Raw genomic sequence first — 8,773 nt, forward strand, 5'->3', positions numbered from 1 at the left:
TCAGGCACGCGTTCATAAGGGAGAAGGATGATGAGCGTCACACATAATCATCACCTTCATCACGTTCTTGGGTGCGAATGGATATCTTAGAAGCGAAATAAGATGAATTGAATAGAAAACAGTAGTACTTGCATTAATCTTTGAGGAACAGCAGAGCTCCACACCTTAATCTATGGAGTGTAGAAACTCTACCGTTAAAAATACATAAGTGAAGGTCCAGGCATGGCCGAGATGGCCAGCCCCCTAAAACGTGATCAAAGGATCATAAGGTAATCCAAAGATGCCTAATACAATAGTAAGAGGTCCTATTTATAATAAACTAGCTACTAGGGTTTACATGAGTAAGTATTTGATGTATAAATCCACTTCCGGGGCCCACTTGGTGTGTGTTTGGGCTGAGCTTAAGTGTTGCACGTGCAGAGGCCATTTGTGGAGTTGAACGCTAGTTTTTGTGCCAGTTTGGGCGTTCAACTCTGGTTTTGGATCCTTTTCTGGCGCTGGACGCCAGATTTGGGTAGAAAGCTGGCGTTGAACACCAGTTTACGTCGTCTATTCTTGGCAAAAGTATGGACTATTATATATTGCTGGAAAGCCCTGGATGTCTACTTTCCAAAGCAATTGGAAGCGCGCCATTTTGAGTTCTGTAGCTCCAGAAAATCCACTTTGAGTGCAGAGAGGTCAGAATCCAACAGCATCAGCAGTCCTTTTTCAACCTCTGAATCTGATTTCTGCTCAAGTCCCTCAATTTCAGCCAGAAAATACCTGAAATCACAGAAAAACACACAAACTCATAGTAAAATCCAGAAATGTGAATTTAACACAAAATCTATTAAAAACATCCCTAAAAGTAACTAGATCCTACTAAAAACATACTAAAAACAATGTCAAAAAGCGTATAAATTATCCGCTCATCACAACACCAAACTTAAATTGTTGCTTGTCCCCAAGCAACTGAAAATCAAAATAGGATAAAAAGAATAGAATATACTATAAATTCCAAACTATCAATGAAACAGAGCTTCAATCATATGAGCGGGACTTATAGCTTTTTGCCTCTTGAATAGTTTTGGCATCTCACTTTATCCATTGAGGTTCAGAATGATTGGCATCTATAGGAACTTCAGATTTCGAATAGTGTTATTGACTCTCTTAGTTCAGTATGATGATTCTTGAACACAGCTTCTTTATGAGTCTTGGTCGTGGCCCTAAGCACTTTGTTTTCCAGTATTACCACCGGATACATAAATGCCACAGACACATAATTAGGTGAACCCTTTCAGATTGTGACTCAGCTTTGCTAAAGTCCCCAATTAGAGGTGTCCAGGGTTCTTAAGCACACTCTTTTTTTTTTTGCTTTGGACCTTGACTTTAACCGCTCAGTCTCAAGTTTTCACTTGACACCTACACGCCACAAGCACATGGTTAGGGACAGCTTGGTTGAGCCGCTTAGACCAGGATTTTATTCCTTTAGGCCCTCCTATCCACTGATGCTCAAAGCCTTGGGATCCTTTTTATTTCCCTTGCCTTTTGGTTTTAAGGGTTATTGGCTTTTTGCTCTTGCCTCTTGGTTTTAAGAGCTTTGGCTTTTTCTGCTTGCTTTTTCTTTTTCTTTCTATATTTTTTTTTTCGCCTATTTTTTTTTTCTGCAAGCTTTGTTCTTTGCTGCTTTTTCTTGCTTCAAGAATCATTTTTATGATTTTTCAGATTATCAAATAACATGTCTCCTAGTCATCATTCTTTCAAGAGCCAACATATTTAACATTCTTAAACAACAACTTCAAAAGACATATGCACTGTTCAAGCATACATTCAGAAAACAAGAAGCATTGTCACCACATCAATATAATTAAACTAAGTTCAAGGATAAATTCGAAACTCATGTACTTCTTGTTCTTTTGAATTAAAACATTTTTCATTTAAGAGAGGTGATGGATTCATAGGACATTTATAACTTTAAGACATAGTTACTAACTACTAATGATCATGTAATGAAGACACAAACATAGATAAGCACATAACATAGAAAATGAAAAACAGAAGAAATAAGAACAAGGAATGAATCCACCTTAGTAATGGTGGCGTTTTCTTCTTGAGGAACTAATGATGTCCTTGAGCTCTTCTATGTCTCTTCCTTGTCTTTGTTGCTCCTCCTTCATTGCTTTTAGATCTTCTCTGATTTCATGAAGGATGATGGAGTGCTCTTGATGTTTCACCCTTAGTTGCTTCCAATAATTGTGTGGAAGAAAATGTATCCCCTGAGGTATCTCAGGGATCTCTTGATTTGCAGTCAAATGTTCTACCACTGAGCTATAGACCCTTGATGGAAGCTTTTGTCTTCCCTTTCCTCTTTCTAGAGGTTTCTCTGGCCTTAGGTGCCATCAATGGTTATGGAAAAAACAAAAAGCTATGCTTTTACCACACCAAACTTAGAATGTTGCTCGCCCTCGAGCAAAAGAAGAAAGAATAGAAGAAGAAGAGGATATGGAGGAGATGGATGGCTGTGTGTATTCGGCCTTATGGGTGGGATTGGGTGGGGAAGAGATGTTGAATTTTTGAAGGTACGTGGATGTATGGGTGTGAGTGGTAAATGGAAGACAGAAGGGATGAGTGTTTATTGGGAATAGAGGATGATTGAGAAGAGAGAAGAGAGTGAGTGAAGGTAGGTGGGGATCTTGTGGGGTCCACAGATCTTGATGTGTCAAGGCATTTACATCCCTGCACCAATTTAGGCATGCAAAATGCCCTTGCACACAACTCTGGGCGTTCAGCGCCAGGTTGGTGCCCATTTTGGGCGTTCAACGCCCCTTTGCTGCCATTTCTGGCGTTGAACGCCAGAACCATGCTTGTTCTGGGCGTTCAGCGCCAGGATGCTCCCATTCTGGGCGTTCAGCGCCAGAACTATGCTCTGTTCTGGCGTTTGAACGCCAGACAGATGCTCCTCCAGGGTGTGATTTTTCTTCTGCTGTTTTTGATTCCGTTTTTGATTTTTTTGTTTATTTTGTGACTCCACATGATCATGAACCTAAGAAAACATGAAAAACAAAAAAAATAAGAATTAGATAAACATTGGGTTGCCTCCCAACAAGCGCTTCTTTAATGTCAATAGCTTGACAGTGGGCTCTCATGGAGCCTCACAGATGTGCAGAGCTTTGTTGAGACTCTCCAACACCAAACTTAGAGTTTGGATATGGGAGTTCAACACCAAACTTAGAGTTTGGTTGTGGCCTCCCAACACCAAACTTAGAGTTTGACTGTGGGGGCTCTGGTTGACTCTGCTTTGAGAGAAGCTTTTCATGCTTCCTCTTCATGGTTGCAGAGGGAGATCCTTGAGTTTTAAACACAAGGGAGTCCTCATCCATTGAAGGACTATTTTACCTCTGTCAACATCAATCACAGCTCTTGCAGTGGCCAGGAAAGGTCTTCCTAGGATGATGGATTCATCCTCTTCCTTTCCAGTATCCAGGACTATGAAATCAGTAGGTATGTAAAGGCCCTCAACCTTTACTAATACATCTTCTACTTGTCCATAAGCCTGTTTTCTTGAGCTGTCTGCCATCTCTAGTGAGATTTTAGCAGCTTGCACCCCATAGATTCCCAGTTTCTCTATTACAGAGAGGGGCATGAGGTTTATTCCTGAACCAAGGTCACACAGAGCCTTAAAGATCATGGTGCCTATGGTACAAGGTATTATGAACTTTCCAGGATCCTGTCTCTTCTGAGGCAATGTCAGTTGATCCAGATCACTTAGTTCATTGATGAACAAGGGAGGTTCAACTTCCCAAGCATCAATGCCAAATAATTTGGCATTCAGCTTCATGATTGCACCAAGAAACTTGGTAGTTTGCTCTTCAGTAACATCCTCATTCTCTTCAGAAGAGGAATACTCATCAGAGCTCATGAAGGGCATAAAGAGGTTCAATGGAATCTCTATGGTCTCTAGATGAGTCTCAGATTCCTTTGGTTCCTCAGAGGGAAGCTCCTTATTGACCACTGGACGTCCCAGGGGGTCTTCCTCCTTGGGATTCATGTCCTCTCCTCTCCTCACAGGTTCGGTCATGGCGCTTATGTCAATGGCCTTGCACTCTCCTTTTGGATTCTCTTCTGTATTACTTGGGAGAGTACTAGGAGGGATTTCAGTGATCCTTTTACTCAGCTGGCCCACTTGTGCTTCCAGATTTCTAATGGAAGACCTTGTTTCATTCATGAAACTTACAGTGACCTTAGATAGATCAGAGACTAGATTTGCTAAATTAGAAGCATTTTGTTCAGAGTTCTCTGTCTGTTGCTGAGTTGATGATGGAAAAGGTTTATTATTGTTAAACCTGTTTCTTCCACCATTATTAAAGCCTTGTTGGGGCTTTTGATCCTTCCATGAGAAATTTGGATGATTTCTCCATGTTGAGTTATAGGTGTTTCCATAAGGTTCACCTAAGTAATTTACCTCTGCTATTGCAGGGTTCTCAGGATCATAAGCTTCTTCTTCAGAAGATGCCTCTTGAGTACTGTTGGATGCAGCTTGCATTCCATGCAGACTCTGAGAAATCATATTGACTTGCTGAGTCAATATTTTGTTCTGAGCCAATATGGCATTCAGAGTATCAACTTCAAGAACTCCCTTCTTCATAGGCGTCCCATTACTCACAGGATTCCTTTCAGAAGTGTACATGAATTGGTTATTAGCAACCATGTCAATGAGTTCTTGAGCTTCTGCAGGCGTTTTCTTTAGGTGAATGGATCCACCTGCAGAAGTGTCCAGTGACATTTTTGATAGCTCAGATAAACCATCATAGAATATATCCAGGATGGTCCATTCTGAAAGCATGTCAGAAGGACACTTTTTGGTCAACTGTTTGTATCTTTTCCAAGCTTCATAGAGGGATTCACCTTCTTTCTGTCTGAAGGTTTGAACATCAGCTCTAAGCTTGCTCAGCTTTTGAGGAGGAAAGTACTTGGCTAAGAAAGCCGTGACCAGCTTATCCAAAGAGTTCAGGCTGTCTTTGGGTTGAGAATCCAACCATAATCTAGCTCTGTCTCTTACAGCAAAAGGGAAAAGCATGAGCCTGTAGACTTCAGGATCTACTCCATTAGTCTTAACAGTATCACATATCTGCAAGAATTCAGTTAAGAACTGAAAAGGATCTTCAGATGGAAGTCCATGAAACTTGCAGTTCTGCTGCATCAGAGAAACTAATTGAGGTTTCAGCTCAAAGTTGTTTGCTCCAATGGCAGGAATGGAGATGCTTCTTCCATGTAAATTGGAATTAGGTGCAGTAAAGTCACCAAGCATCTTCCTTACATTATTATTATTTTTGGCTGCCATCTCCTTTTCCTGTTCGAAAATTTCTGAAAGGTTATCTCTGGATTGTTGTATTTTAGCTTCTCTTAATTTTCTCTTCAGAGTCCTTTCAGGTTCTGGATCTGCTTCAACAAGAATGTTCTTGTCCTTGCTCCTGCTCATATGACAAAGAAGAGGCCACAGAAAAATAATAATAATAATAATAGAGATTCTTTATACCACAGTATAGGGATCCTTGTGTTAGTAGAAGAAAAGAAGGGAAGAAAATCTGAACTCAGAGAGAGAGGGGGTTCGGATTTTTGGAGAGTTGAAGGAAAGATGTTAGTATATCAATAAACAAATAGAAGAAGATGAGAGGGGGAAGTGAATTTTCGAAAACAATTTTTGAAAAAGAGTTAGTGATTTTTGAAAATAGTTTTTGAAAAAGGTTAGTATTTTTTTCGAAAAAAAATTTTTTTTATATAAAAAATAAAAATAATTAGTTAATAAAAAAGAAATTTTTGAAAAAGAGGGAAGATATTTTCGAAAATTAGAGAGAGAGAGTTAGTTAGGTAGTTTTGAAAAAGTTAAGAAACAAACAAAAAGTTAGTTAGTTAGTTGAAACAGATTTTGAAAAGATAAGAAGTTAGGAAGTTAGAAAAGATATTTGAAAAGATATTTTTGAAAAAGATAAGATAAGAAGATATTTTTGAAAAGATATGATTGAAATTAGTTTTTGAAAAAAAGAGTTGATTTTTAAAATCACAATTAATGACTTGATTCACAAGAAATCACAAGATATGATTCTAGAACTCAAAGTTTGAATCTTTCTTAACAAGCAAGTAACAAACTTCAAATTTTTGAATCAAAACATTAATTGATTATGTTATTTTCGAAAATTTGGTATAAAAAATAAGAAAAATATTTTTGAAAAATATTTTTAGAATTTTCGAAAATAACTAAGAATTTTGAAAAAGATTTGATTTTTGAAAAAGATTTTAAAAAAGATAAGATTTTCAATTTGAAAATTTGATTTGACTCATAAGAAACAACTTGATTTTTAAAAATTTTTGAAAAAGTCAACTCAAATTTTCGAATTTGATGAGAGAAAAAGGGAAAAATATTTTTTTTTTTTATTTTTGAAACTTTTATGAAAAACATGAAAATTATGCAATGCATGAAATTTTTAGATCAAAACATGTGATGCATGCAAGAATGCTATGAATGTCAAGATGAACACCAAGAACACTTTGAATGCCAAGATGAACATCATAGACACAATTTTGAAAAATTTTTAATGCAAAGAAAACATGCAAGACACCAAACTTAGAATTCTTTAATGCTTACGCACTAAGAATTCAAGAATGCATATGATAAACATGAAAAGACACAAAACAAAAAATCATCAAGATCAAACAAGAAGACTTACCAAGAACAACTTGAAGATCATGAAGAACACTATGAATGCATGATATTTTCGAAAAAATACAAGATGCATATGCAAGTGACACCAAACTTATGATATGACTCAAGACTCAAACAAGAAACATGAAATATTTTTTATTTTTGTGATTTTCTAAATTTTTTTGGATTTTTATTTTATATTTTTCGAAAAATTATTTTGAAAAAGAAAAATAAGGATTCCAAAATTTTTAATATGAATTCCAGGAATCTTATGCTCTAAAGCTCCAATCAAAGGGTCAGGCATGGCTTAATAGCCAGCCAAGCTTTAGCATATAATTACATGGACTGGAGTGATTAGTTGAATACCAATCCCAAAGCAGTTTGGGTATGGCTTTACAGCCAGATAGGATTCAACATGTTTCATGAAACACTAGAATTCATTCTTAAAAATCTTGAAGCCATAGAATAATTTATTTTTGAAAACATTATTTTTATTATTTTATTTTATTTTATTTTATTTTTTTTTTTTCGAAAACAAAAGAAAAATTTTTGAAAGCTTTTTGAAAAATTTTTGAAAACAAAACAAAAAGAAAATTACCTAATCTGAGCAACAAGATGAACCGTCAGTTGTCCAAACTCAAACAATCCCCGGCAACGGCGCCAAAAACTTGGTGTTGTTGCCGGATCCAAACTTGGCACTGATGTTACCGTACCAAAAGCTTGCCGAAAACTCAAACAATCCCCGGCAACGGCGCCAAAAACTTGGTGCACGAAATTGTGATCTCCAGGCTCGAACAAATCCTGATAATGGCTCTAAAGCTTGGTGCTCTGATCTTAATTCATAATTGTCACAACTTCGATACAACTAACCAGCAAGTGCACTGGGTCGTCCAAGTAATACCTTACGTGAGTAAGGGTCGAATCCCACGGAGATTGTTGGTATGAAGCAAGCTATGGTCACCTTGTAAATCTCAGTCAGGCAGATATAAAGTGATAATGGTGTTTTTGAATATTATATAATAAAATAGGGATAGAGATACTTATGTAATTCATTGGTAGGAATTTCAGATAAGCGAATGGAGATGCTTTTCGTTCCTCTGAACCTCTGCTTTCCTGCTATCTTCATCCAATCAGCCTTACTCCTTTCCATGGCTGGCTTTATGTGATGCATCACTGGTGCACGAATTGTGAATCACACTTTTCACAACGCGTACCACTAACCAGCAAGTGCACTGGGTCGTCCAAGTAATACCTCACGTGAGTAAGGGTCGAATCCCACGGAGATTGTTGGTTTGAAGCAATCTATGGTTATCTTGTAAATCTTAGTCAGGAAGTCAATTATGTTTATTAGTTGAATTGTGAATAACCAAGAGAGCATAAATTAAAGGTTACTTGTTGTGCAGTAATGGAGAATATGTTGGAGTTTTGGAGATGCTTTGTCTTCTGAATCTCTGCTTTCCTCTGTCTTCTGATTCACACACGCACGTCCTCCTATGGCAAGCTGTGTGTTGGTGGATCACCGTTGTCAATGGCTACCTTCCATCCTTCCAGTGAAAACTACGCTCACGCGCTCTGTCACAGCACGGCTAATCACCGGTTGGTTCTCGATCCGGTTGGAATAGGATTTACTATCCTTTTGCATCTGTCACTAACGCCCAGCCTTCAGGAGTTTGAAGCTCGTCACAGTCATTCAATCCTTGAATCCTACTCAGAATACCACAGACAAGGTTTAGACTTTCCGGATTCTCATGAATGCTGCCATCAGTTCTAGCTTATACCACAGAGATTCTGATTAAGGAATCTAAGAGATACTCATTCAATCGTATATAGAACGGAGGTGGTTGTCAGGCACACGTTCATGATTTGAGGAAGGTGATGAGTGTCACAGATCATCACCTCCATTACAGTTAAGCGCGAATGAACATCTTAGATAGGAACAAGCATGTTTGAATGGAAAACAGAAATACTTGCATTAATTCATCGAGACACAGCAGAGCTCCTCACCCCCAACAATGGGGTTTAGAGACTCATGCCGTCAGAGAATACAAAGTTTAGATCTGAAATGTCATGAGATACAGAATAAGTCTCTAAAAG

General features: G+C 37.8%; 1 non-coding gene across 1 annotated transcript; it reads left to right on the forward strand.

Annotated features, from left to right (window-relative positions):
• Positions 1-4,816: 4,816 nt before the first annotated feature.
• Positions 4,817-4,924, forward strand: LOC148562632 (small nucleolar RNA R71). Its single transcript, XR_015888136.1, has one exon. It is a non-coding gene; the product is annotated as a small nucleolar RNA R71 (small nucleolar RNA).
• Positions 4,925-8,773: the final 3,849 nt, after the last annotated feature.

The sequence above is a fragment of the Arachis ipaensis genome, chromosome B6 (genome assembly GCF_059453495.1).
Source record: "Arachis ipaensis isolate K30076 ecotype BB chromosome B6, ASM5945349v1, whole genome shotgun sequence".
Taxonomy (NCBI): Eukaryota; Viridiplantae; Streptophyta; class Magnoliopsida; order Fabales; family Fabaceae; genus Arachis; species Arachis ipaensis.